The 25,297-nt window shown below is 41.2% G+C and overlaps 1 protein-coding gene across 5 annotated transcripts in view; it reads left to right on the top strand.

Moving 5' to 3' along the window:
• The window catches only part of LOC117998274 (zinc finger protein 260-like), a 64,055-nt gene that overhangs the window by 17,784 nt on the left and 20,974 nt on the right, over window positions 1–25,297 (top strand). For 2 of the 5 annotated variants that reach the window (XR_004675960.1, XR_004675961.1), the window contains exons 5-7: window positions 1,615–2,463; window positions 7,572–7,768; window positions 11,873–11,999. The gene's annotated coding sequence lies outside the window, so the exon portion shown is untranslated. Of the gene's footprint in view, window positions 1–1,614; window positions 2,464–7,571; window positions 7,769–11,872; window positions 12,472–25,297 lie in introns of those variants that run through there. The other 3 variants (XR_004675962.1, XR_004675959.1, XR_004675963.1) reach the window with 3 other exon arrangements.

The following is a 25,297-nucleotide window of genomic DNA, read 5'->3' as shown; positions in this document are numbered from 1 at the left end:
TAGAATGATTAAAAACCCAAAATCATCACGAACCCAAAAGAAGGCTAAAAAGTAGAGTTTAATAAAGAAACAGAGTAAGTACCCAAATAGAAAGAGGTAGGATCAAACAAAAATTTGTCAGTAAGTTAAACGTGAATGAATTAAATGCTCTGGTTAATATACAGACTTGTTATTGTCAGACTTGATAAAATTAAAATACTGTTTTTTTAAAATGAAATAACCACATAAAACATGGATTTTACGAAAAAGCATCTCATGCAAATACTAAACATGACAAAACTAGTACAACTAAATATCAGAAAAAAATAATCTCTAAGGGGACAGTCACTAGTCATGGGAAGAAATGCTGAATTCATACATCAAACAGGGACTCAAATTAAGTAAAAATATAAGATTTATAGAGACAAATTTACAATCAGAGATTTTAATCCTTTAATACCAGTATATTACAGAATAAACTGATAAAATGTTTGTAAAAATAAGTTTTGAACATACTACATAAAAATAAGTATAATGGAGGTATTATATAAAACATCCTCAAAATGCACAGAATTTTCAAGCACTTCAAAGTTTACCATGTTTGCCATGTTCTGAGCTATAAAGCAGATTTCAACAAATTTCAAAGTTTGAACTAAATAATGTGCAATCGGGTTCTGTTAAGCTCACAAACAGAAGTCAATGACAAAAATTAGCTAGGAATCTATAACTTTGGAAATTAGGAAACAATTCTAAATATTTTATTTAGAAATAATTATTTTTCCAACTTTGCCATCTAATCATTAAGTATAAAAAGGTTGAAAATCTAAATAATAATGGTCCCTATGTACCTACAAAATAGATTCAACAAATTTAACCATTTTGTTATGTACCTGTTTTCCATTTAGTTATCTACCTATTTATTTTTTCAAAATCATCTGAAATTAAAGATACCATGACACCTTACTTGTATATTATCATGCATCCCCTGCATAATATTCATGACATTATTACCAAACCTAAGAAATTAAATAGTGGAAATTAAAACACTGGGGGTTTCCTAAGTGATAAGAGCCATAAAAGTGTACACAAGGGGCGGCTGGGTGGCTCAGGCCTTAAACGTCTGCATTCGGCTCAGGTCAGGATCTCAGGGTCCTGGGATCGAGCACCCGGTCGGGCTCCCTGCAGGGAGCCTGCTTCTCCCTCTCTTCCCTACTCCTGCTCTCTCACTATCTCTGTCGTTATCTCTGTCTCTCTCAAATAAATAAAATCTTAAAATTTAAAAAAGTGTACACCAGGACATTTTGCTGCAGCCTGACAACAGGTCACATTAACATGACTCGTCCCGTTTGAGTCTGGGTCTCCACTTTGTCCTTGGGATATCACAAAAGTCCTCTTCTGCTGTGTCTTCGAAGAGGAACTCAAAAGCAAGGTCTTTATGTGACCTCTCCAACCCGCAGATAGTTTGGAGGCGTTCAGGTGAAGTATGCTTTTTTTTTTTGGGTGATATAACTTTAGCCTTTTGATTTCCCAGGATGTGTAACAGATTGGAGTTTGGAGTAGGGCCGGTTCGTTTGATCTGCAGAGCCCACCAGATGCTTCCAGAAATGCAGCAGCTCTCCTCTGCACTTCTTCTAGGTTTAGGATTGGCAACGGTGTACCCCGTCCGACCCTTCTCCGGCTGTGGCCCGGCCCTCGGGCACCTGGAAAGCCCCGCGCCGCTGAGCTCTGGCCGGCGCCCCCGGGGGGGAAGCTCCCCCTGGCCGCCATCCGTCCCTCTTCCTCACCGTCAGGCACGCAACCTGTCTTCACGGTTGGCTTCCCGGTTCTACCAGCCCTGGTGCCTCCTCTTCCACGACCTCTACTTCCAAATACCCTAGAGTTACTTCTCGTCAATGCACGTGTCTACTGTGCCCCGCGCAGAGCACGATGCCCTTCATCAGAGGTCGCCCTGGATTCGGCGGTCTGGTGCAAGACCAACCATCTCTCCGGCTGCAGGTAACCCGTCGGCCGCCGGGGAGGCGCGCCGGGTGGGCCGCGCTACTGAGCATGCGTACCGGCCCCCGGAGGGGCAGCGCGTCGCACGCGCTACTGAGCATGCGTTCCGGCCCCCGGAGGGGCAGCGCGTCGCACGCGCTACTGAGCATGCGTACCGGCCCCCGGAGGGGCAGCGCGTCGCACGCGCTACTGAGCATGCGTAGCGGTCCCGGCGCGGAAAGGCTTTCGGGAGGAAGTGAGTGTGAGAGCGGGAGAAGCCGGCGGAGGCTTATTTCAAGACGACCACTCCCACTGTGAAGCCGATCAGTGCGAGGGGCCGTTATTACTCGCCAGGCGTCAAGGGTGCAGAATTCGAGTCTTCGGAAGGATGCGGCCCTTCCACCTGCTTGGGAGTGAGCGAGAGAAGCGGTCGGCGCTGGGCCGGACGGGAAGCGGAAGTGGTGTGTGCCGTCCTTTTAAACTTCCTGTTCGCCTGAGGTGCGGCGCCTGGTGAGTGCTCGGGGCGGGTGGTGGGATCCCTAACTGATGAAGGCAGCCTGGAGGCGGCTGGCGTTCGGCGGTGGGCTGGGGCGTCTGTGATGAGTGCCTGGAGGGGTGGCTTGGGTGTGAGAGCAGGGTCGCGGGAGCGGGTCAGCGAGGCCAGGGATTCACTCCTCGGGGACTTCTGGTGGTCAGTGTTTGGTTGGCTGTGTGAGCCCGGTAACCTTAGTGTGGTGGGTCCCTGGATGGGGTGACTTGCTTCAGGATAAGATAGCAGTGTGTGGGCGTGAGCGGTTGGAGATCCTCATTTGTGTTTGTGGTTGAGTAGCTTGTCGGGGTTGTGCACAGGTCTGAGAAGTGTGGTGAATTGGGGGAGGTCTTGATGGGCAGGGGGTTTTCGGTAATTTGACTCCACCGCCTCGGAAAATGGGAAAAGGCTTTCTGGGGTACGATTCTCGTAGCCGACACACAGTTGGGTCCATCATACCCAATCACCTGCGCAAGGCCTGTTTCGACTCCCCTTTGACCCCAACTCATACTCTCTTATCCGTTCAGTGAAAAATGAAAATACTTTTAAGTGACTAGATTAAATTAATCTGCAGAAGATGTGTTATGAAAGGTGTGGCTTCTGCCTTTTGTCCTTGGTTTTTTTAAATCTCATTTGCGTTGTTTCTTTTCTGGTCGATCATGAAACAGGTGGTGAGAAACAAGCCAGTTTCCCCCAAATATGCTACCTAGAGATAACAGTTGTTAACTTTTCCTTATGTTTTTTATTTTAGGCTTTTAGAAAAGATTTGAGAGAGAGAGAGACCGCTCAAGTCGGGGGAGGGGCAGAGGGAGAAGTAGAGAGAGACTCTCAAGCAGACTCCCCACTGAGTGCCGGCGGGATTTGGGGCTCGATTTCAGGACCCATGAGATCATGACCTGAGCAGAATCAAGCGTCAGATGCTAAACGACTGAGCCATCCAGAAGCCCCTTTATTTTAGGCTTTTTATGCCTTTTAAAGTTATTAATTGAATAACTTCTTAAAACTGACTTTATCATATATACATTCCCATATTCTTTTTAAAATGCTTTTAATAGATTTTTTTAAGATTTTATTTATTTATTTGACAGAGAGAGAGAGAAAGCACACAAACGGGGGGAACAGCAGAGGGAGAGGCAGAAACAGGCTTCCCACTGAGCAGGGAGCCCGATGCGGGACTCGATCCCAGGGCCCTGGGATCATGACCTGAGCCGAAGGCAGACGCTTAATCGACTGAGCCGACCAGGCGCCCCTAAAATACTTTTTTTAAAAGTTAAAAAAATACTTTTAGTATTTCATCAAGTGAATATACTATGGAATTTTGCCTGGTGTCACATTAAAACTATACATAAATTTAGGAAGAACAATCTGTACTTTTATCTTAATACAGATTGGTCTCTTCAGCTCCTCAAGAAAATTTTCGGGTTTTATTATATAGGTTCTGGATATTTATCTTGTCTTTAATAATTTTTACTGCTATTGCAAGTGTTTCTTTTTTGCCATTTAAACTTTTGTTTCAAATTTTGATGTAAAGAAAAGCAATTAAAATACCTATCTTGGGGTGCCTGGGTGGCTCAGTCCGTTAAACATCTGCCTTCAGCTCAGGTCATGATCCCAGGGTCCTGGGATTGAGCTCCTCATCTGCCTCCACCCTCAGTGGGGAGTCTGCTTGAGGATTCTCTCCCTGTGCCCCTCTCCCACTCCCACTTGCACTCTCTCTCTGTCTCTCTCAAAAATAAATAAATAAATCTTTTTAAAAAATCTATCTGGGCCCATTGCTGAATTTTCATTATTATGCATCATTTTCTGTTTTTTTTTTTCTCTCTCGAGATTTTTTTAGGAAAGCAGTCACAAAATCTTCAAATTATTTTAGTGGAAAGAATGTGGATTTTTAAAGTCTTGGCTTGTATCTCAATTATACCACTAGCTAGAGCATTGGGAAAGTTACCTAAATTCTCTGAGTGTCCAGTTTCTCATTTGTGTAAACTAAATTCATAGTGACTCGAGGGTTGTGAACATTAAGTAAAATCTATGTAGAGGAGCTAGAACAGTGGGTGACGGTTGCACTTTTACCTGTTTCTCTTGTTTTCTTTCAGTTTATACAGTTACATGCTATATTTTTGTGTGTCTTGCCTCTTTCTTCAACATTATGTTTATGAGCTTCATCTATGTTACATGTATCTTTAGTTTCTTATTATTTCATTCATTCATATTATTAATATGGCACAGTTTATTTTTTTCCATTTTACTGTGGATGGACATTGGAATTGTTTCTCATGTTTGGTTATTATACACTGTGCTGTTGTGAACATTCTAGTATACATATCCTGGTTTGCAAGTCTCCATAAGTTTTTCTGAGATGTTTACTTGTTGCTTGATCATAACAATAACTTCACTAGCTAACACCATGTTTTCCCTGAAGGAGCGCTTCTAATTTGCACCCCTGTCAACAGCGTGTGGAAGCTCCTTTTGCTCTAAATCCTTGCCAGCCCCCTGTATTTTCAGATCTTTTGCTTTTGGTCCATCTACTGGGATTGTGGTAGTATCTCACTGTAGTTTTAATTTACATCTTCTTTATTATCAGTAGGACTGGGCCCCTTTTATTATGTTTCAAGGACATTGGATTTCATTTGTATAACATGCCTCTTCAAATTTTTTTGCCCAATTTTTGTTGGGTTATCTGCCCATTTTTAATTTTAATATATTTTTTAACGATGTCATTTATTTGAGAGAGAGAGAGAGAGGGCATGAGCAGAGAGAGGGGCAGAAGGAGAGGGAGAAGCAGACTCCCCACTGAGCAAGGAGCCTGGCGCAGGGCTTGATCCCAGGACCCTGAGATCATGACGTGAGCCAAAGGCAGACGCTCAACCGACTGAGCCACCCAGGTACCCCTTATTTTTTTAAGATTTTATTTGTAAGTAATCTCTACACCCAACGTGGGGCTCGAACTTACAACCCTGAGGTCAAGTTGCATGCCCTACCAACTGAGCCAGCCAGATGCCTCATATCTTCCCATTGTTTAAAAATTGATTTGTTAGTTCTTTATATTTTCTATATATGAGTCCTGATTGGTGATACATGTTGCAGATGTTCTCACATTCTGTGGGCTTATTTTTCACACTTTTTAAAAAATGGTTAAATTTTTTTTAGTAACTATTTTTAATTGCTCTTGTTACTACATAGAAATGCATTAAACTTTATATATTGATTTTGTATCTAGCTATGTTATATAACTTTGTTAGTTTTACTAATATGTTTGAGGAGTCTTTGAATTTTTCTTTGTAAACAACCCTATCAAAAGCAACTTACTGCATTTCTGTTCCATCTTTTCTATCCTTACAGGGTTTGTTTGTTTGTTTTCCTTTTCCTTGTTTTTTCCTGGCCAGGACAATCAATATAATGAAGAATGGAAATACTGCTAGTAGGCATCCTTTTCTTGTTGACCTCAGTTTGGGAAAATTTTCAGTGTTTTACTCTTAAGTATGATGTTTGAGGTAGGTTTTTTGATAAATACTGTTTTTTTGGGCTAAGAAAGTTTCCTTCTAGTTCCCACTTTGCTAAGATTTTTGTTCTTTTTGTTGTTTTAGTCATCATTGTAAGTTGAATTTTGTCAAATGTTTTTTGTTATCATGATTTTTCTTATTTAATTGTTGTGAACTACATTTATTGACTCTAGGATTCTAAATCAGCTTTGTACTCCTGGGGCATCTGGCTGGTGCAGTTGGTTAAACATCTGACTCTTGGTTTCGGCTCAGGTCTTGATCTCAGGATTGTGAGATCAGGCCCCACGTCAGGCCCAGTGCTGAGTCTGCTTGAGATTCTCTCTCTCTCTCCTTCTTCCCCTCCCCCTGCTCTCTTTCTCTCTCTCAAATAAATAAATAAATCTCTAAAAAAATAAGAATAAATCAACTTTCTACTCTTGGTATAAAACCCGTGATGACATCCTAAATTAGCTTTTCTTTGCATTGCTGGATTTGACCTACTATTCCTTTGCATGGTATCATTGGTGTTCGTGTATGAGATTTGCCTGTAATTTTTTTTTTCTTGGACTGTTCTCAAAACTCAGTTTCTACCAGTTACTATGTTTCCCAATAGACTATACTTTTGAAGTTGCAGATTTTAATACATAGTCAAAAACTCAAAAATAAGTCCCTATGCACCTGGGAAAGTCCTTGCTGACTGTTACCACTTTTCTTGCAGAGCAAAGCACCAGCCAAATAGCAAGCGCAGATCAGTTCAAACTAGTCTGAGACACAATGGTTACCAAATTTGACCTTTCACTGACTTTTACCCTCATTATATACTAAAAACCATGGGGGGAGAAGGTGGAGATTTAACGTGTTAGATATGCAACACATGAGGAAGCATGACCTTTAAGTGTGCAGATATAAATAAATCTCTGCCTCTCCATGCTAACGTGTCACCCTTTTCCCACCGAAGTTTCTTTAAAACCTTTCCCTGACCTCTCCTCAGGGAGTCAGCCTAAGGAATTCCTTCCTTTGTGCTGCCTCCCTTGTGCTTGACCATAAGACCCAATAAAGCCTTGCATGTGCTTTTAAATTTTGGGTCCAGGGGCGCCTGGGTGGCTCAGTCAGTTAAGCGGCTGCCTTTGGCTCAGGTCATGATCCCAGGGTCCTGAGATTGAGTCCCGAATTGGGCTCTCTGCTCAGTAGAGACACTACGTGCCACTCTCCCTGCTTGTGCTCTCTCTCTGACAAATAAATAAAATCTTTTTAAAAAAATAAATGAATAAATTTTGGGTCCAGCCTCATTTCCACCATTGCTGGGTCCAAGCACTCAAGTCCAGTAACAATAACTAGGGAAGTTATCAATCCATAAGTATGTGTAGAATGTATTTATGAATATTAAGAGCATCTCAGCCTTGGACATTGTATTTCTAGAACCTTTGGATTAAACTAACTACTTAAGGTGTCAAACTCAGTGTTACTTTTGTTCCCGGAAGCCTGAGCAGAGTCAACAGAAGGCCCAGCCTGGAGTTCTCTGTGAGGGTAGGTCCTCTGGAATAAAAGCAGAGATTCAGGGTCTCTAGTTGATATGCCATCTAAAGTAAATGTTCCTCTTAAATCCACAGGTCTCACTCTCTGGGAAAAGACAGATTCCATGATGTGAGGAGGTAGAGGTTCCTGAACAAGCAGTGTCATGGCACTGGTGGTTCTCTTGACCAGAGAACTCTTATCAAGACTCAGAAAAGAGCTAGAAAAGTCATTTGAGCAGATGCTGGAGTCACTGGTCATTTTCCAAGAGCAGCTGAAAATGACCAAATCCCAGGTGAGCTGTCTTTCCAAAGGATTTGAGGACATTTCTAGAATGTACATAATTAAAAGCACAAATGATAAAAGTCAGGTGGGAAAAAGGCATAGAAAGAAGATTAAGACGCAGCCAGGTAGAGCATGGGTGCATTTACAAATGGTGGGTCATTCAAAGTGCTTAACGTCAAAACATTGCTATGTAAACCATTAGGTTCAAAGTGGAGTTGCCAGTTTTCCTCTGGTGCCAATGGGAGCCATAATCAAAAGAGAAACAGGCATTTTTATGAAGTACATTTTTTTTTTTTGAAGTACATTTTCCATTAAGACAGTTCCTCACAGCCAGTAAATGCTTTCTGGCACTTAGGCACAAGGTCTTCATCAAAAACCAAAAGAGTTGCCCCAAATCAGTATCACCATTCCTCCTCCCTTTCTTATTTGAACCCACTGCAGTTGCTTTTTATCTCCTCCTTCCTCCACAAGTGGTTTTTATCAGGATCACCAATGACTTCATGTTGTTAAATACCACACTCAGTTTTTACTTGACCTTCCAGCAGCATCCAACATTGGTAGTACTTCCTTTTTCCTTAAAATACTCTTGTCATTTGGTATTCAGAATGCCATGCTCTCTGGATTTTTCTGCCTTATTGGCCACTTGTAGGGTTCAACTTCTTTTTGTAATTTGTCTTGTCTCCCATTCTCTTATCTTAATCCCCAGAGTGTCTCAGGGCTCATTCCTTGCATCTTTTGTATTTGTACTCACTCCTCAGTGTTCTCATGCAGTGTCACAGTTTAAGCAGCACTGGTATGGTGATGGCTTCCTCTTTGTATCTCCAGCCTGCACTTCTTCCTTAAGCATCTCCTCCTATATCGTACTGTCTCCCTGACATCTCTAAGGTACACATCTCTACAGGTGTGTCCAGCTAATCATTTCCCAAACCAAGTTCCTGATCTCACCTGAACCCTGTTCCTTCCATAGTTTCCTTCTTTCAGTTAATAGCTGAGAAGCTATCTGGCTTCTCAGATGAGGGGTCAGCAAACTTCCGTAAAGGGCAAGATGATTAGCCTTTGTGGGCCAGATAGTCTCTGTTACAACTCCTCAACTCTCCCACACAGCACAACAGCAGCCGTAGACAATACATCGGTCACTTGGACTGCTGCAGCTGCCTCCTCACTGTTCTTCTTGCTAACATTCTTGCTGTCTTACAGGCCCTTCTCCAGATGGCTTTGTTGCTTTGGTCCTTAGTATTTTCTTAAAAATTTTAGAAGCAGCTTGTCAGTTTCCACAAAACACCTCCTAGGATATTGGTTTTATCCAGTTGCTTGGCTCTATCAATTTGGAGGATAATCAGTATTTTTATACTGTGGAATTATCTTTTTTTAAGATTTTTAAAATTTATTTATTTAGAAAGAGGGGGTGAGGAAGAAAGAGTGAGCACGTGAGCGCAAGTGGGGAGAGGGACAGAGGGAGAGAATCTCAAGCAGACTCCCTGCTGAGTGCAGAGCCCAACACAGGCCTTTATCCTATGACCCATGAGATCATGCCCTGAGCCAAAACCAAGAGTCAGATGCTCAACCAATTGGCTACCCAGATGCCCCTATATCATGGAATTTTCTAATCCAGGAACATGGCATTTTCTTGGATTCATTCACATTTTCTTTAATGTGTTTCAGTAGAATTTTGTGGTTTTCAGTATTGAGGTCTTGCAAATTTTTCAAGAATTATTTCTAGGCATTTGCTGTTTTGATGTTACTATGAATGGTATTATTATTTAATTTCATTTTCTAGTAGTTGGCTACTAGTATATTGAAATACAGTTGACTGGGGCACCTGGGTGGCTCAGTCAGTTGAGCGTCCGACTCTTGGTTTTGGCTCAGGTCATGATCTCAGGAATGTGGGATTGAGCCCCGTGTCAGGCTCCCCTCTCAGCAGGGAGTCTGCTTCTCTCCCTCTCCCTCCGCTTCTTCCCCTGCTCTCTCTCTCTCCCTCTCTCTAAAGTAAATAAATAAATCTTTTTTAAAAAATGAAATACAGTTGATTTATCAACACTGATCCTATGGCCAGTGACATTGAGAAATTCATTTATGAATTCTAATAGTTTATAATTCTTACGGATTTTCTACATTCAAAATCATGTCCTCTATCAATGATAAATTTCTTCCTTTCTAATATTTTTGCCTCTTATTTCTTTTTCTTGCCCAATTGCATTGGCTAGGATCTTCAGTACCATTTGAATAGAAATGGTGATAGGCATCCTTGTCTCATTGTCTCAGTGCAGAAACTTTTAATAATTCATCATTGAGTGTAATGTTTGCTTTGAGGTTTTATATTATTTATTATTTAGGTTTTGTACTATTTTTCAGATTAAGGCAGATTACTTATATTCCTAATTTGCTAAGAGTTTTCATCATTAAAGGGTGTTAAGTTTTATTTTATGCTTTTTTTTCTAGTGTTTTCCTGAAGTTTTGTTATAAAAATTTCAGATGTGCAGAAAAGTTGAAAGAATTTTACAGTGAACACTCATATACCAACCAGGTAGATTCTGTAATTAACATTTTACTGCACTTGCTTTATCACCCATGTGATATTGTGAGTCATAAGAAATGTACATTTGGTCATTCAGACAACCAAAATACATTTCTTTTTTTTTAAAGATTTATTTATTTATTTATTTGAGAGAGAGAATGAGAGAGAGAGCATATGGGAGGGGGGAGGGTCAGAGGGAGAAGCAGACTCCCTGCCGAGCAGGGAGCCCGATGCGAGACTCGATCCCGGGACTCCAGGATCATGACCTGAGCCGAAGGCAGTCGCTTAACCAACTGAGCCACCCAGGCGCCCCCAAAATACATTTCTCATCTATATTTGGTCTTGTCCACAGTTCCTGGCTCATAGCTCCCAAAATCCTTGGGATTTCCTAAATGTTGAGAGTGATAACAGTATCTTTTGTGATGTGAACAATTACTTTTAGAAGCATCCAAGGATGAGGGCTGGTTGCCAGGAGAATCAAGCATGTGATTAGAGGGTTGGAACTTGCAGTCACACCCCCTGACCTAGGGGAATAGGAAAAGGGCAAGAGATTGAATCAGTTTCCTGTGGCCAGTGATTTAATCAGTCATGCCTGTGCAATGAAGCCTCCATAAAAACCCATAAGAACGGTGTTCAGACAGCTTCCGGGTTGGTGGATAAGTGGAGATTGGGAGAGTGGTGCACCTGGAGAGTGCATGGAAGCCCCTACCCTTTCCCCATACCTGGCCCTACGCATCTCTTCCATCTGGCTGTTCCTGTGTTATATCCTTTTATGGTAAACTGGTAATCTAAAAAGCAAAATGTTTCTCTGAGTTCTTTGAGCTGCTCTAACAAATTAATTGAACCTGAGGAGGAAATTGTGGGAACCTCTGATTGATAGCCAGTCGATCAGAAGTACAGATGACAATCTGGAGTTGTGACTGGCATCTGAAATGGGAGAGGGGAAGGGGAGTCTTGTGGGACTGAACCCTTACATGGTGGAATCCGATGCTGTCTGCAGGTAGACAATGTCAGAATTGAGCTGAATTGTAGGACACTGCGCTGGTGTCCCAAGAATTGCTTTTTTTTGTTATGATGAAACCGTCACCCTGCCATGTTGGAAATTGAGTCTCAGAATATCAGAAGAACCTCCCTCTCCATTTAGCCATCCCTTTCTCCCTTGTTTTTTGCTGTATTTCAAAGTAAATTGCAAACATTAGCAAACTGCTCCCTAAATACCCCAGCATGTATATCATTAACTTATTGTTTAATATGTATTTATGGTACTTTTATTTATTTTGATGTAAAATTTACATACAACGAAAAGTACAAATCTTAACCATTTGGTAGTTTTGACATATGTATTCTCACTTGTGTTACATCCACTGACATGATGATGTGATTTTTATCCTTGATTCTGTCAATCTGGTGAGTTACATTAGTTGACTTTTTGAATGGCAGGATATGTTTAATGAGTTGTAAGTTTCTTCCGTAAGGGTAAAACTAGATTCATCAGTCCTTGGATATATAATGTAATGTGGAAATGATCATAATAAATTCATATGCATTTTTTCCACATCACCGTGTGAAAAATCACTTGAAACGAGTATGCTTTTACAGGTAACATTGTCATTTAAGGATGTGGTTGTGGACTTCACATCAGAGGAGTGGCAGCTACTGGATGCTGTTCAGAAGAACCTATACTGGGATGTAATGTTGGAAAATTATAGCAACCTCGTGTCTGTGGGTAAGGACCCTTGGTGAACCCTCAGCCTATTGCCATTCCTTTCTTAACTTCTGGAATTTTTAAGTTTTCTGAAATGTTTAACGTCTTTGAACGTATGATTTATGGATGGTAGAACTTTTGTGTCTGTCTGAACCTGGAGAGAGGATCTTGCTCTCACCTCCCAAATGAAAGTTTTTCACTTTGCTGAGGTGCTAACTCTGAAACAGTCCCTTCCTACTTCTTCAGAGGTTCCAAAGACCAAGCTCTTGGCACCATGTTTATCCATATGCAGATTGTTAGACTTCCAGACTAGCAGCAGTCCTCCATCTGAAACAGGGAGTCATGGGTTATAGAGGGAGAAATCAGCAGTAAGGGCCATCTAGGTGAGTGGATAAAAGCCAGGTCCATGAGTGAAAGCCTAAGGAACTAGAACCTTTGATAGGTTATTTTGAGAATACTGCTTAAAAACCCTTAAACCCTTAAGGCACCTGGCTGGCTCAGTAAGTAGAGCATGTGTCTCTTGATCTCGGGGTCATGAGTTCAGGCCCCACTTTGCAGGTAGAGATTACTAAAAAAAATAAACTTTTTTGAAGTCTTTGCCCTCTGTGTCAGATCTGCAACTTAGCTAGGACCCGGCTTTCTTGGTTATTCTCTTTCTAGCGTCTTCACTCTTTATCACCAACACTGCTCACGTTGCCTTCCTCCTACTCAACGTCTCACCAATGGTCAGAATTAAGCTTTCACGTACACATGGATTTTTCCCCATAACCATGACTTTTATGTTGCTCTGCTTCCCTTCTATTTTCTCTTCACCTTCTAATGGATGCCTCTAACTTGTATTCTATTTCCAGAACATCATTTCTTTCCTTGATCCCTTGATCCTTGTTATGAGAGTTGGCCCCTTCCAGTACCTAATCATATACACATTCATTGGTCTCCTTCCTAGAAGACACCTGGCAAGCTGATGATGGTATAGATTGGGATTTGGGGAAACTCTGACAGGCTGGATCCCATGGGAGAGGCACCAGGAATGTGATGTATTCAGCAAAATATTTCACCTGAGAAAAGACTTTGATCAATTTGACTCAAATGGAAAAACTTTGAAACATTATTTAGACTGACTTTTCCAGAACAGAAATTATATAAGTAAAAAACCTGAAAAGTTATTTTTCCACACTATGCACAAAAACACTCATTCTGGAATTGCTATGAATATGATTGTGGAGAAGCCGTCAGTAAGACATTGTGCCTCAATGAGTCATATAGAAATGAGATTTTATAAATGTAGTGAATGTCAAAGATCTTTTAACCATATGTCACAACTCCTTCTACACTGAGAAGTAACAAAGGAGAGAAACTCTATGGATGCAGTGAATGCAGAAAATTTTTCTCACAGAAATCACAGTTCATGGTACACCAGAGAATTCACACAGGAGAGAAAATACATGAATGCGATGAGTGTCTGAAAGCTTTTATTCGGAAGACAGAGCTTATTTTACATCAAAGAACTGACATAGGAGAGAAGCCTTATGAATGCAGTGAGTGAGTGTGGGAAAGCCTCCCCCCACAAATCTACCCTGTTTTTGCATCAGAGAACTCACACCAGAGAGAAACCCTATGAATGTAATGAATGTTGGAAAACCTTCATTAGTAAGCCACATCTCACTAAGTGTGAGAGAACTCATACAGGTGAGAGACCCTATGGATGTAAGGAATGTGGAAGAACTTTTTTAAGTTTAGTTTCACTTTACATCATAAAACGCATACAAGAAAAAAGCCCAATGAATGCAGTCAGTGTCAAAAGCTTTCATCTGCAGGTCACAGCTCCTTGAAGAACAAAGAACTCACACTGGAGAAAAACCCTTTTCATGTAAAGAATGTCCAAAGGCTTTCATCGAGAAGTCAGAGCTCACTTTACATCAGAGAATTCATACTGGGGAGAAACCTTATAAATGCAGTCGATGTCAGAAAGCTTTCGTGCGGCAGTCAGAATGCATTTTACCTCAGAGAGTTCATACCAGGGGGCTGGGGGGAAGCCTTTCCAATGTGGTGAATTGGAAAGCCTTCGGCACCAAATCACCACTCATTACATACCAGAGAACACACACAGGAGAGAAACCCTATGGATGCAGTGGTTGTGGGAAAGTTTTCTCACAGAAGTCACAACTCCCTGTACATTAAAGAACCCACACAGGAGAAAAACCATATGAACGCAGTGATTGTCAGAAAGCCTTTAGCCATAAGTCCCCACTCATTATGCACCATACAGGAGAAAAGCCCTATGTATGTAGTGAATGTGGGAAAGCTTTCACCTGGAAACCTGGCCTAATCGAAGAACACATACAGGAGAGAGACCCTACAATGCAGTGAATGTGTGAAATCCTTTGGTGTCAAGTCACATAGTAGTCCAGTTCCATGCCCAGTGTCATATAGTAGAGAAATCAGATGGATAAGATGGATATGGTGAAAATGAAAAAGCATTTAAGGAGGCCATTCCAACATGAGATAGCAGGCGTATGGGAGACAGTTTTTATGGTGACTAAAGAAAAACTTCCAGTCAGATGTTTACTTTCATTGAGAATTAAAATGAGAGAGAAATCTAGTGCCATAGATAAATATGACAAAAATCTTCAGTAATAACCTACAGTGCAATCGTTCATCAGAAGGCATACACGAGAGAAACTGAATTTAGCAAATGTGCAGAAGTTTTCACACAGAAACCCATAGAGGAAAGAAACTGTACACAGGGGAGGAATGTTGCAATATTTTCATTGAGAAACCAAATTTCAGATGCACCGGAGAGTTTACGCCAGAGTGAATCATAGAAGAGTAATGAATGTGAGGAAAATCTTTTATTGAAAGTCAGAAGCATGTGATATTAGAGAATTTACACTAAGGAATAACTCTGATCGCCATAAAATACTTGAAAACCTTTTCTTTTTTGAAAACCTTTTCTGATTATGAAAAAAATGTCCACAGATAATACATGTAAGAATGCAAACCTGTGGGGGCACTGGGTGGCTCAGTTGCTTAAGTATCCTACTCTTGATTTCTGCTTGGGTCATGATCTCAGGTTCATGAGATCAAGCTCTGCCTTGGGCTCTGTGCTCAGCGGGGAGTCTGCTTGGGATTCGCTCTCCCTCTCCCCCTCCTCCTCTTCTCTCTTTCTAAACTAAATTAATTTTTTTAAAAAGGGGGTGCCTGAGTGGTTCAGTCAGTTGAGCATCATACTTGGTTTTGGCTCAGGTCATGATCTCAGGGTCGTGAGATGGAGTCCTGTGTCAGGTTCCATGCTAGGTGGGGAGTCTGCTTGAGATTCTTTCCCTTTGCCCCTCCCCCCATTCATGTTCTTTCTCTCTTTCTCTCAAATAAATAAATCTTAAAAAAAAAAAAAAGTGGGGCATCTGGGTGGCTTAGTCAGTTAAGCATCTGCCTTTGGCTCAGGTCATGATCCCAGAGTCCAGGGACGAGCCCTGCGTCAGGTTCCCTGCTCAGCAGGAGTCTGCTTCTCCCTCTCTCTCTGCCCCTCCCCCTGACTCATGCGCTTGCTCATGCGCGCGCTCTCTCTCTCAAATATTTAAAACATAAAAATTAAAAAAGTTTTTAAAAGCGTGGGGATGACTACACCATGAAATGCAACTCTAATTGTGTATAAGAACTTATATTTAGGAAAAATTAAATCAGGTCAATAAATTGAGATCATTTCCTCTAGAAATAATTTTAGAAAGTAAGTCATGTTCTTGCTGTGAATACCATGTTGATAAAGAAAATATTTCAAAAGGCTTTCAGTATGAAGAAGACATCAGTGTTCACTGTGGAGTATGAGCCTTTTTAAGTATGTGTATAAATGGAACATTCAGAATAAGAGGAGTTTACCAATAATTTCAGCTATATATCTAGGTGTTTATTTTCTGATAATATCATGGAACATGCTTTTTGAGCTTTGAAAATTGTGACTTTTTGAGCTATATGTGTAAGTATATTTATAGGTAAGAGGTGAATATATGTTTTGTAACTATATTTTGAACGGATTTCAAAATTACAGAAAAGTTGCAAGAATAGTTACAAAGAACTTAAAAAAATTTTTAGAGAGAGAGTGCGCAAGCGATTGGGGGAGGGGCAGAGGGAGAGGGAGAGAAAATCTTAAGCAGGTTCCATGCCCAGTGCAGAGCCCGAAATGGGGCTTGGGGCTCGGTCTTACAGCCCTAAGATCATGACCTGAGCCAAAATCATGAGTCAGATGCTTCACCGACTGAGCCACCCAGGTACCCCATATAGTGGACTTTTCATCCAGATTACCCAGGTGTTAATGTTTTACTGCATTTGCTTTATTATATTTTCTCTCTGCATGTATACACACATACGTATTATTTTGTTTTTCTGAGCCATTTGAGAGTGAGTTTCAGATAGATACCTCTTCAGTGTGTAAATACTAAGAACAAGGACATTCTCCAACCTAATCACAGTATAACTATTAAAATCAGGAACATTGATTCAGTACTATTATCTAATTTACATCTGGCTGGCTCAATTGGTAGATCGTGCAACTCTTGATCTTGAGGTCATAAGTTCAAGCCTTACATGGGGTGTAGAGATTACTAAAAAATAAATAAACTTAAAAAAAGTTACTTGGGACGGTTTTAAAAATTACATTGGAGTGATTATAAAAATAAAATTAAATTATTTTCTGTTTGTATTCTTAGAATTTTTGTACCTATTCTTGTTGATGTTGGTATTATTTTTTTTTTTAAAGATTTTATTTATTTATTTGAGAGAGAGAATGAGAGAGAGAGAGCAGGAGAGGGGGGAGGGTCAGAGGGAGAAGCAGACTCCCTGCCGAGCAGGGAGCCCGATGCGAGACTCGATCCCGGGACTCCAGGATCATGACCTGAGCCGAAGGCAGTCGCTTAACCAACTGAGCCACCCAGGCGCCCGATGTTGGTATTATTTTATATGCAAAACATTAGCATGGCTCCAGAAGTCAAAACTATACCCAAAGGTATACTCAGCAAAGTAGTTTATATGATTTTTAGTACGTAGACTTCCCATAAAAAATTCCAACATTTGTATTTTGCATCACAACAGTGCAGTATCCTTATAACTGGAGTAGTATGAATCACTATACTCTCTGCAGCCTATTTCTTTGGATGAGGATGATTGAGGGTATAGAGGGAAATATATGACTCTTTCCCAGTATTTCTGAAAGGGCTGAAATTCCTATTTACTTATGCTTATTTATGACTGTGGAATAAGAATAAGGACAGTTTGGAGCACTTAGCTGGCTCAGTCAGTAAAGCGTGTGATTCTTGATCTTGGGGTCATGAGTTCAAGCCCCACATTGAGCATAGAACTTACTTAAAAAAGAAAAAAGAGAAAAAACAAGGGTAGTTCCTTTTACAAAATAGAGGGAGGGAGCTAATTATTTTATGTCTTACATATGCTGAGGCAAAAACCACATGTTCATCAGTGGGACACTATACCACAGGGAAAAGAAATGAGCTGGAGCTATGTTTATCAGTATGATCGAATCTCACAAGCATAATGTTGGTTGAGAAGTCTGGTCACAGAATACAGTGTAAAAATTAAATGGTATAAAAAGGAGCATCTGGCTGGCTCAGTAGGAAGAGCATGCACATGCAACTCTTGATCTTGGGGTCGTGAGTTCAAGCTCCACCTTGGGCAAGTAGAGATTACTTGAAAAAAGAAATAAATGGTATAATCAAATAAGTTTCTTAGAGATACATATATGGTAAAACTATAAAGAATAGTAGGGGAATGCTAAACACAAAATTTTAGGATAGTAGTTACTTGGTGTGAAAGGGGAATTTGGTCAGAAAAGGCAAAGAAAAGGCTTTCACAGCGTCGGTAATATTATCTCTCTGAAGTCTAGTGGTGGATAGGAGTCTTCACTTATTTTGTTATCTATCTTACATACATACAATATGTATGAAATACTACAATTTCAGAAAGTACTATAATACGTGAATAAACATCAGCATCACTTTCCTTTGTTCTGACTGTGATACCTAATTGAGGAAAGGTGTCTAATCCAAGTACTTGGTAATCAGTACTTACTATATTTGAACAATAAGATTTCATAGTGTCTTTCCATTGTTTTTATCATTGTAGGAATTTCATGAAGTGTCTGACAAAGTCAGAACTTCCTTATATTAGCTAAATATTTCAGAGAATTGCATACTGAGATTTTGGAACAGTAAGAAATAATTTGGCTTCATTTTTGCTTCACTGCAAATTTCCACATGACAAATCATTAGAAACCAGGTTTTTGTTTTAAAGCAATAGGTACGGGGGGCCTGAGTGGCTCAGTCAGTTAAGCGTCTGCCTTAGGCTCAGGTCTAGGGTCCTGGGATCAAGTCTTGTCTTCCTCTGATTTATTTCACTTAGCATAATCCCTTCAAGGCCCATCCATGTTGTCGCAAATGGCAAGATTTCCTCATTTTTTATGGCTAAATAACAGAATACACAGTTTGCTCATCTGTAGTTTTAACTACTTCCCTGCTGGTTCTCTTATGGCCACAGTGGAGATCAACATGGAAATACCACCATAGACAGTATTTGGGGGAGGTGAGGCTGAGAATATGAGGACAAACAGACAGTGTAAAACATTTATAACCTATTTTGTTCAGTCTAGTAACAGTGAGGGGTGAGGTGAAGGCCAGTCTCTGGAATATACATTTGGATGGATGAGGATATCCTGGATTTCCTGGAAGATTGTTTGTTCGGAGAGCCCCAGAAAACTTACTCCAGAGCCTCTCCCAGTGGGGATGAAGTGAGATTCAGCAAAACTTCCACTTCCTTTATTGTGTCTTAACTGCAAGCAACCACTAGGTGGGAGTTATGTTCTAACTCAGGGTTTTCATTAGCTCTTGAACAAATAAAGTAACACAAGGGGCATCAACCCAGGTCAAACCTGAGTTGTTTTGCTTTTGCTGGCCTTTGATCCCCCAGATTTCTCTCTTCTAATAAGCCCAGTTTTAGGTAACGTAGCTCTGATATGAATAGGATGCTCTACTTTAGGCTGCCTGGGTTCCAGAGCCAAGAGGCTTCTTTAGTGTAAACAGGAGTGGACACGAGAGGAATTGATTTTTTTTTTTTAAATAACCTTATTGGGGCACCTGGGTGGCTCAGTTGGTTAGGTGGCTGCCTTTGGCTCAGGTCATGATCCCAGGGTCCTGGGATCAAGTCCTACATCGGACTCCCTGCTCATTGGAGAGCCTGCTTCTCCCTCCCCCTCTGCCTGCCTCTCTGCTTACTTGTGCTCTCTGTCAAATAAAAAAATAAAATCTTAAAAATAAAAACCTTATTGTGAAGGATACCAAAGGTGCAGAAAAGTGAATAAAACACATGTACAACTTGTCCCATTCTTATAAAACAAACACCTATGTGCCTCCCACATAAGTCAAGATCTAGAAACTTAAAAGAACCCCAGAAGCCTGCCAGCCAACCTTGTATACTTTTCAGATCAAACCTGCTCTCTCCTCCTAGCTATGATCACCCTTTTGGCTTTTATGTAATAAACCCTTTGCTTTTTATTATTTTTTTTAAAGATTTTGTTTATCTGAGAGAGAGACAGAGCACAGGTGGGTGGAGGGACAGAGGGAGAGGGACAAGTAGACTCCCCGAGCCCGATGTGGGGCTCAATTTCAGGACCCCAAGATCATGACCGGAGCCAAAGTCAGACACTTAACCAGCTGAGCCACACAGACACCCAAATCCTTTGCCTTTTAAAATTAAACCTAAGTATGTGTACCTAAGTAGTATAGTTTAACTACCTTTTGGAAAGCTGTACGTAAATGGAATATAACAAATCTATTCTGATATATGTGGCTTTTTCACTTAACATGATGATCTTAAGATTGATCCATGTCATGCAGGCTACTTCAACCATTTTTATTATATAGTAATTCATTTTAGGATTAGACTGCAATTGTTTATCCTACTGAAGATGGACATTTGGCTTGTTTCCAGTTTGGGGCTCTTATGAAATATGTAAGCATTTTGTAATCTTGGGCACGCTCTTTTGTCCAACTGTTTTTCCCTCATATCATCTATGTGTCCTAGCGTTCATAGGCACATGTTTGTTGGCAGGGCATATATCTAGGAATGGATTTGTTGGATCATAGAGTGATTTTTTAAAAGACTTTAAAGTGCAAAATGGAAACATCTACATGAGTAGAAAGCTTCAAAAATTGAAAACATTTTGTTGATCTCTCACTGATTACCTTTCCTTCCTTTTTTCCCCTGGGGAATATTTCTAATCAAATATCATATGTCACGGGGCACCTGGGTGGCTCAGTCGGTTAAGCGTCTGCCTTTGGCTCAGGTCATGGTCCTGGACTCCTGGAGTCCCTGTGTCGGGCTCCCTGCTCAGCAGGGAGTCTGCGTCTCCCTCTCCCTCTGCTCCTCCCCCTGCTCGTGCTCATGCTCTCTCTCTGTCTCTCAAATAAATAAATCTTAAAAAAAATCATATGTCATTTTCCCCTTAAATACTTCAGTATGTATCTGTAACAGATAAGGATTTTTAAAAACTATAGCCACCATACCATTACAATCGACAATAATTTTTTAGTATATTAGGGTTCTCCAAAGAAACAGAACCAATGGAATATAACAAATCTATTCTGGGTTGTGTGGGGGGTGTGGGTGTATGATTTATTGTGAGGTATCGGCTGTCATGATTGTGGAGGCTGAGAATTTGGAGTTGGAAAGGGTGGGGAAGATGCCTTTCTGATTAAGTAGTAGTTCTGTTACTGTTCCTGAGAACCTCTCCTTTTAGAAGAGTAGAATAGTGACACCTTAACTCGCCCACATCTGCGACTTCAAGACCAAAGCTGCTCTAGAGGGCCTTGAACAAGATACTGGGGCAGCGACCTTTCTGTCAAGATGTATTTTGCTAACTGAACTGCTCACATTGCCCTCCTAATAGCTGCCTCCCCAGCCCCATAAGAAGACCATTTGTTCTTGGGTGTGGACTATAAAGATGTATCTGTGTTTCTAAGATCTGATACTAGTTCTTAGTCTGTTCTCTTGTAAAGAAAGCATTTATATAACTGCTCATCATCAGAGGAATCTGACTGCACATCACAGTTACCAGAGAGCTTTGGGAATAAATATGGATTCCTGCATTCTGCACCAGACTTTGTTAATCGGAGATGGCTTGATGGTGCAGTGACCTGACCCATATTTAAAAAAAAAATACCTGGGGTGCCTGGGTGGCTCAGATGGTTAAGCGTCTGCCTTCAGCTCAGGTCATGATCCCAGCGTCCTGGGATCGAGTCCCGCATCGGGCTCCCTGCTCCTTGGGAGCCTGCTTCTCCTTCTGTTTCTCTCTCTCTCTCTCTCTCTATCATGACTAAATAAATAAAATCTTTAAAAAAAAAAAAAAAAAAAAAAAACCTCCCCAGATGATTTTGGCGAACAGCATCAGTGGTAGGTTCACATTTGGGAAATAGTTACCTAGATGATATTTGGGGCTGAGAGAGCCATGAGATGGGAATGTGAGGAAAAAACACAGTTGCTCAATCTTCAGTGTCCCAAGATTATGAGACATTCACGCAGATTCTCTTTTTATCTACTAGCAAGTTTATCTAGTATCTTATGGTGGGATGGGATACAGGAGAGATCCCCAGTCTCCTATCTCTGGAATGTACATTCTGGAATGAGGAGACTTCCTCCATTAGAAAACAGATTTCCTTGCACTTAGAAATTCACACTAGGGGGGGGCACCCGGGTGGCTCAGTTGGTTGAGGGCTGATTCTTGATTTCGGCTCAGGTCATGATGTGAGGGTTGTGAGATTGTCAGGCTCTGCACTGGGCGTGGAGCCTTCTTAAGATTCTCTCAATCCCTCTCCACCTGCCTCCCCCCCCCAAAAAAAAAGTCACTCTGGGGGAACTTGTGGAGGAGAGAATCTGGTTCTTCTAGAGGATCGCTCCCAGTTGCTCCCAGTGAGGTTGTACAGCTCAGGAGGCTGGTCAGACTCCCATTTCCTTGCTTTGTGTTCTGGCAGCCACAGGGTGGAGCTCGATTTCTAAGTTTGTTTTCTTTAGCACTTGAGACAAGTAAGAACACCAAAGCCAGCCATACCGGATTGTTTAGCTGCCCCTTTCTTTTGACCCCTCAGCTCTCCCTCTCCTGATAAATCCAATTAGCAAATTTAGAGAACTTCAGTGCCTCTATAAATGGGTTGCCCTGCTTGAGGCAGCCGAAATCCAGAAGCTATGAAGCTTTCCTGGTATGAAGGAAAAGGAGCCTGAATTTCACGGAACTATTAAAGAAAAAAAAAAAGTGGGATATAACAAACCTAAGGGCAAAAATGAATAAAAGGTAAACATGAAGATTAGGGACGCGTGGGTGGCTCAGTCGGTTAAGTATCTGCCTGGGGTCACGATCTCAGGGTGTTGAGATCGAGCTCCAGGTTGGGCTCCACCCTCAGTGGAGAGTCAGCTTGAGATTCTTATCCCTCTCCCTCTCACCTTTCTTTCCCTCTCTCTCTCTCTAAAGTAAAATGAATCTTTTTTTTTTTTTTTAAGATTTTATTTACTTATTTGACACAGAGACAGCTAGAGAGGGAACACAAGCAGGGGGAGTGGCAGAGGGAGAAGCAGGCTTCCCACGGAGCAGGGAGCCCGAAGCAGGGCTCCATCCCAGGACCCTGGGACCAGGACCTGAGCCGAAGGCAGACACTTAACAACTAAGCCACACGGGTGCCCCGAATCTTTTTTTTTGATGAAGATTCATATATTTGTGTAAAACAAATACCCATGTACCAGCAGCAAGTGAAGACATAGATCATGATCAGCATTCCAGAAGCCATCAGCCACAACATACTTTTTTCTGATCATTTTTCCTCCCTCTTTCCAACTGTAACCACTATCTTGATTATGGCAGTCAATTCGTCACTTTCCTTCGTAATTTTACTACATAGTTATATATCTCTAAACTGTCAGTTAAGCGTGTGCCTTCAGCTCAGGTCATGATCCCAGAGTCCTGGGGTCAAGCCCACATTGGGCTCCCTGCTCAGCAGGGAGTCTGCTGCTCCCTCTCCTGCTCCCCCTGCTTGTGCTCCTTCTCTCTCTGTTCAGTAAATAAATAAAATTTTTTTAAAAAATAAAATAGGGCGCCTGGGTGGCTCAGTTGGTTAAGCGACTGCCTTCAGCTCAGGTCATGATTCTGGAGTCCCGGGATCGAGTCCCGCCATCGGGCTCCCTGCTCGGCGGGGAGCCTGCTTCTCCCTCTGACCCTCCTCCCTCTCATGCTCTCTGTCTCTCATTCTCTCTCTCTCGCAAAAAAATAAAGTCTTAAAAAAAAAAAATTTACAAAAAAAAATAAAATAAACAATTTAGCCAAAAGGCCAGAGAAATGTTTAGAAACAATTTAAATGGCCATTAATATGTAACTGATTAAATGTTTTGTTACGTCAATCCAGTGGAATACCATGCAAGCTTTAAAAAGAATGAAGAAGCTCTTGGGCGCCTGGGTGGCTCAGTTGGTTAAGCAACTGCCTTCGGCTCAGGTCATGATTCTGGAGTCTCGGGATCGAGTCCCGCATCGGGCTCCCTGCTCGGCGGGGAGTCTGCTTCTCCCTCTGATCCTCCCCCTCTCATGCTTTCTGTCTCCCATTCTCTCTCAGATAAATAAATAAAATCTTAAAAAAAAAAAAAAAGAATGAAGAAGCTCTTTACATGCTGATATACCTGGCATGTTATTGCTAAGAATTGCTAGAAGTTCATCTAGCTGAAAGGATGGCTGAGGAAAGTATTAATTTAGTTAAATGAATATCCACCTACTTCTTGTAATGGAGGGGGATGAATATTGGGTAGGAAGCTGGCAGTCTCTACCACATCCTACCTCTTTGCCCCCTCAACATCCCTGTATACTCTTCCAAACAAAAGTAATCCCATCCTTCCCAAGGGTGATAGCCCCAATGTTTTATTTTGGAGTTTTAGCTTCAGTGAGGTTTATAAGTGTTTCTTTATGATAAGCATTCCATAAACTTAAAAGAATCCTCAGCTTCCAGAGACCCAATACATAATGGTGCAGTAGGAACTGGGCATATACAATGAAGACTTCCAATGAAGAACAGAAAAGTAGAGAGGATATAGCAGGCACTATTCTGTTGCAAATAACCAAGGCCAGTGAGCAGGCATCATAAGAATTCCCAGCCCTGACAGTGAAGCAAATTTCTTAATTAGCCAGTTTGGAAGCACTGGTTCTATTGAGAAGATGTACACCATCCTTTGTGGCTCCTGGCTTTGCACTCTTGCATTTCTTACTTGTGTCTTATTTTCCATGACCACACCTTAGTTGGACATTTCTTGGGAACTAAAAAGCATTTCTAGGAGTCAAAAATGTAAATGAAATGGGTACACTGCTGTGCACTGGAAATGCAAAACTTTATGGGTGACATGAGGGAAGGGGAGAAGGAGGATGACAGTAAAGCAGGAGGATGACAGTAAAGCAGCAGAATGAATGAGGGACTTTTGATAATAAGACGACCCAATGTTTAGTTTGAGTTCTTTTTTTTGCCAGCGCATCAGGGAAGTATGTTACGCAGTAACAGATAATTTGTGAGTCATGTTTGCAGAAAGAAAGAAAAAAAAGGCTGAGTACTATTATGGACTGACTGACTGACTTCAAAACAAAAGCACCAGGGAACAGTTAGCCAGAGTGCTTTACCTGAAGCAGAAACTCAAAACCATAGGTGTTCATAAAAATGTAAACCACATGGGAATTTGTAAATATTGTAAACTGCAGTGAGAATCTACTGGGCACTCCCAGTTCGTGAAATGAGGGTGAGAGATCATTTTTGCTAGACATTAAAGGTTCTTACTTGACACCTGGATGACAGTATTGTCTATTGATTCATTAATTCAATATTTATTGAGTGTCTGTCTATCACACATTAGGCACTATTTTATACATAGGGTGTGGGGATCCATCAGTGAACAATAAGGGCCAAAATCCCTGTCTTCAGATAGTTTACATTCTCATTATGTGAAGGAAACCATACCAAGTACTACACACAGTTATCATACTGTTTCATGCCAATAAATCTGACAGTTTGGATGAAATGCTAAATTCCTTGAGAGTCACAGTTTACCAAAATTGACAGAAGAGGAAATAGAAAATCTGAATAGTCCCATAGCTATTAAAGAAATTGAACTCATTACTAAAAGCCTTCCCAGAAAGAAAACCCAAAGCCAACTGTCTTCACTGGTGAAATTCTAAACATTTATGAAAGAAAAGAATCAGAGGAATCACTTCCCAAGTCTGTTTAGGGGGCCATCAGCAGTTTGAT

Source organism: Mirounga leonina, unplaced genomic scaffold (genome assembly GCF_011800145.1).
Source record: "Mirounga leonina isolate KUSES-001 unplaced genomic scaffold, KU_Mleo_1.0 Mir_376, whole genome shotgun sequence".
NCBI classification, from domain to species: Eukaryota; Metazoa; Chordata; class Mammalia; order Carnivora; family Phocidae; genus Mirounga; species Mirounga leonina.
Note: the sequence above shows the minus strand (reverse complement) of the source record. Positions and strands in the feature narration are given on the sequence as shown.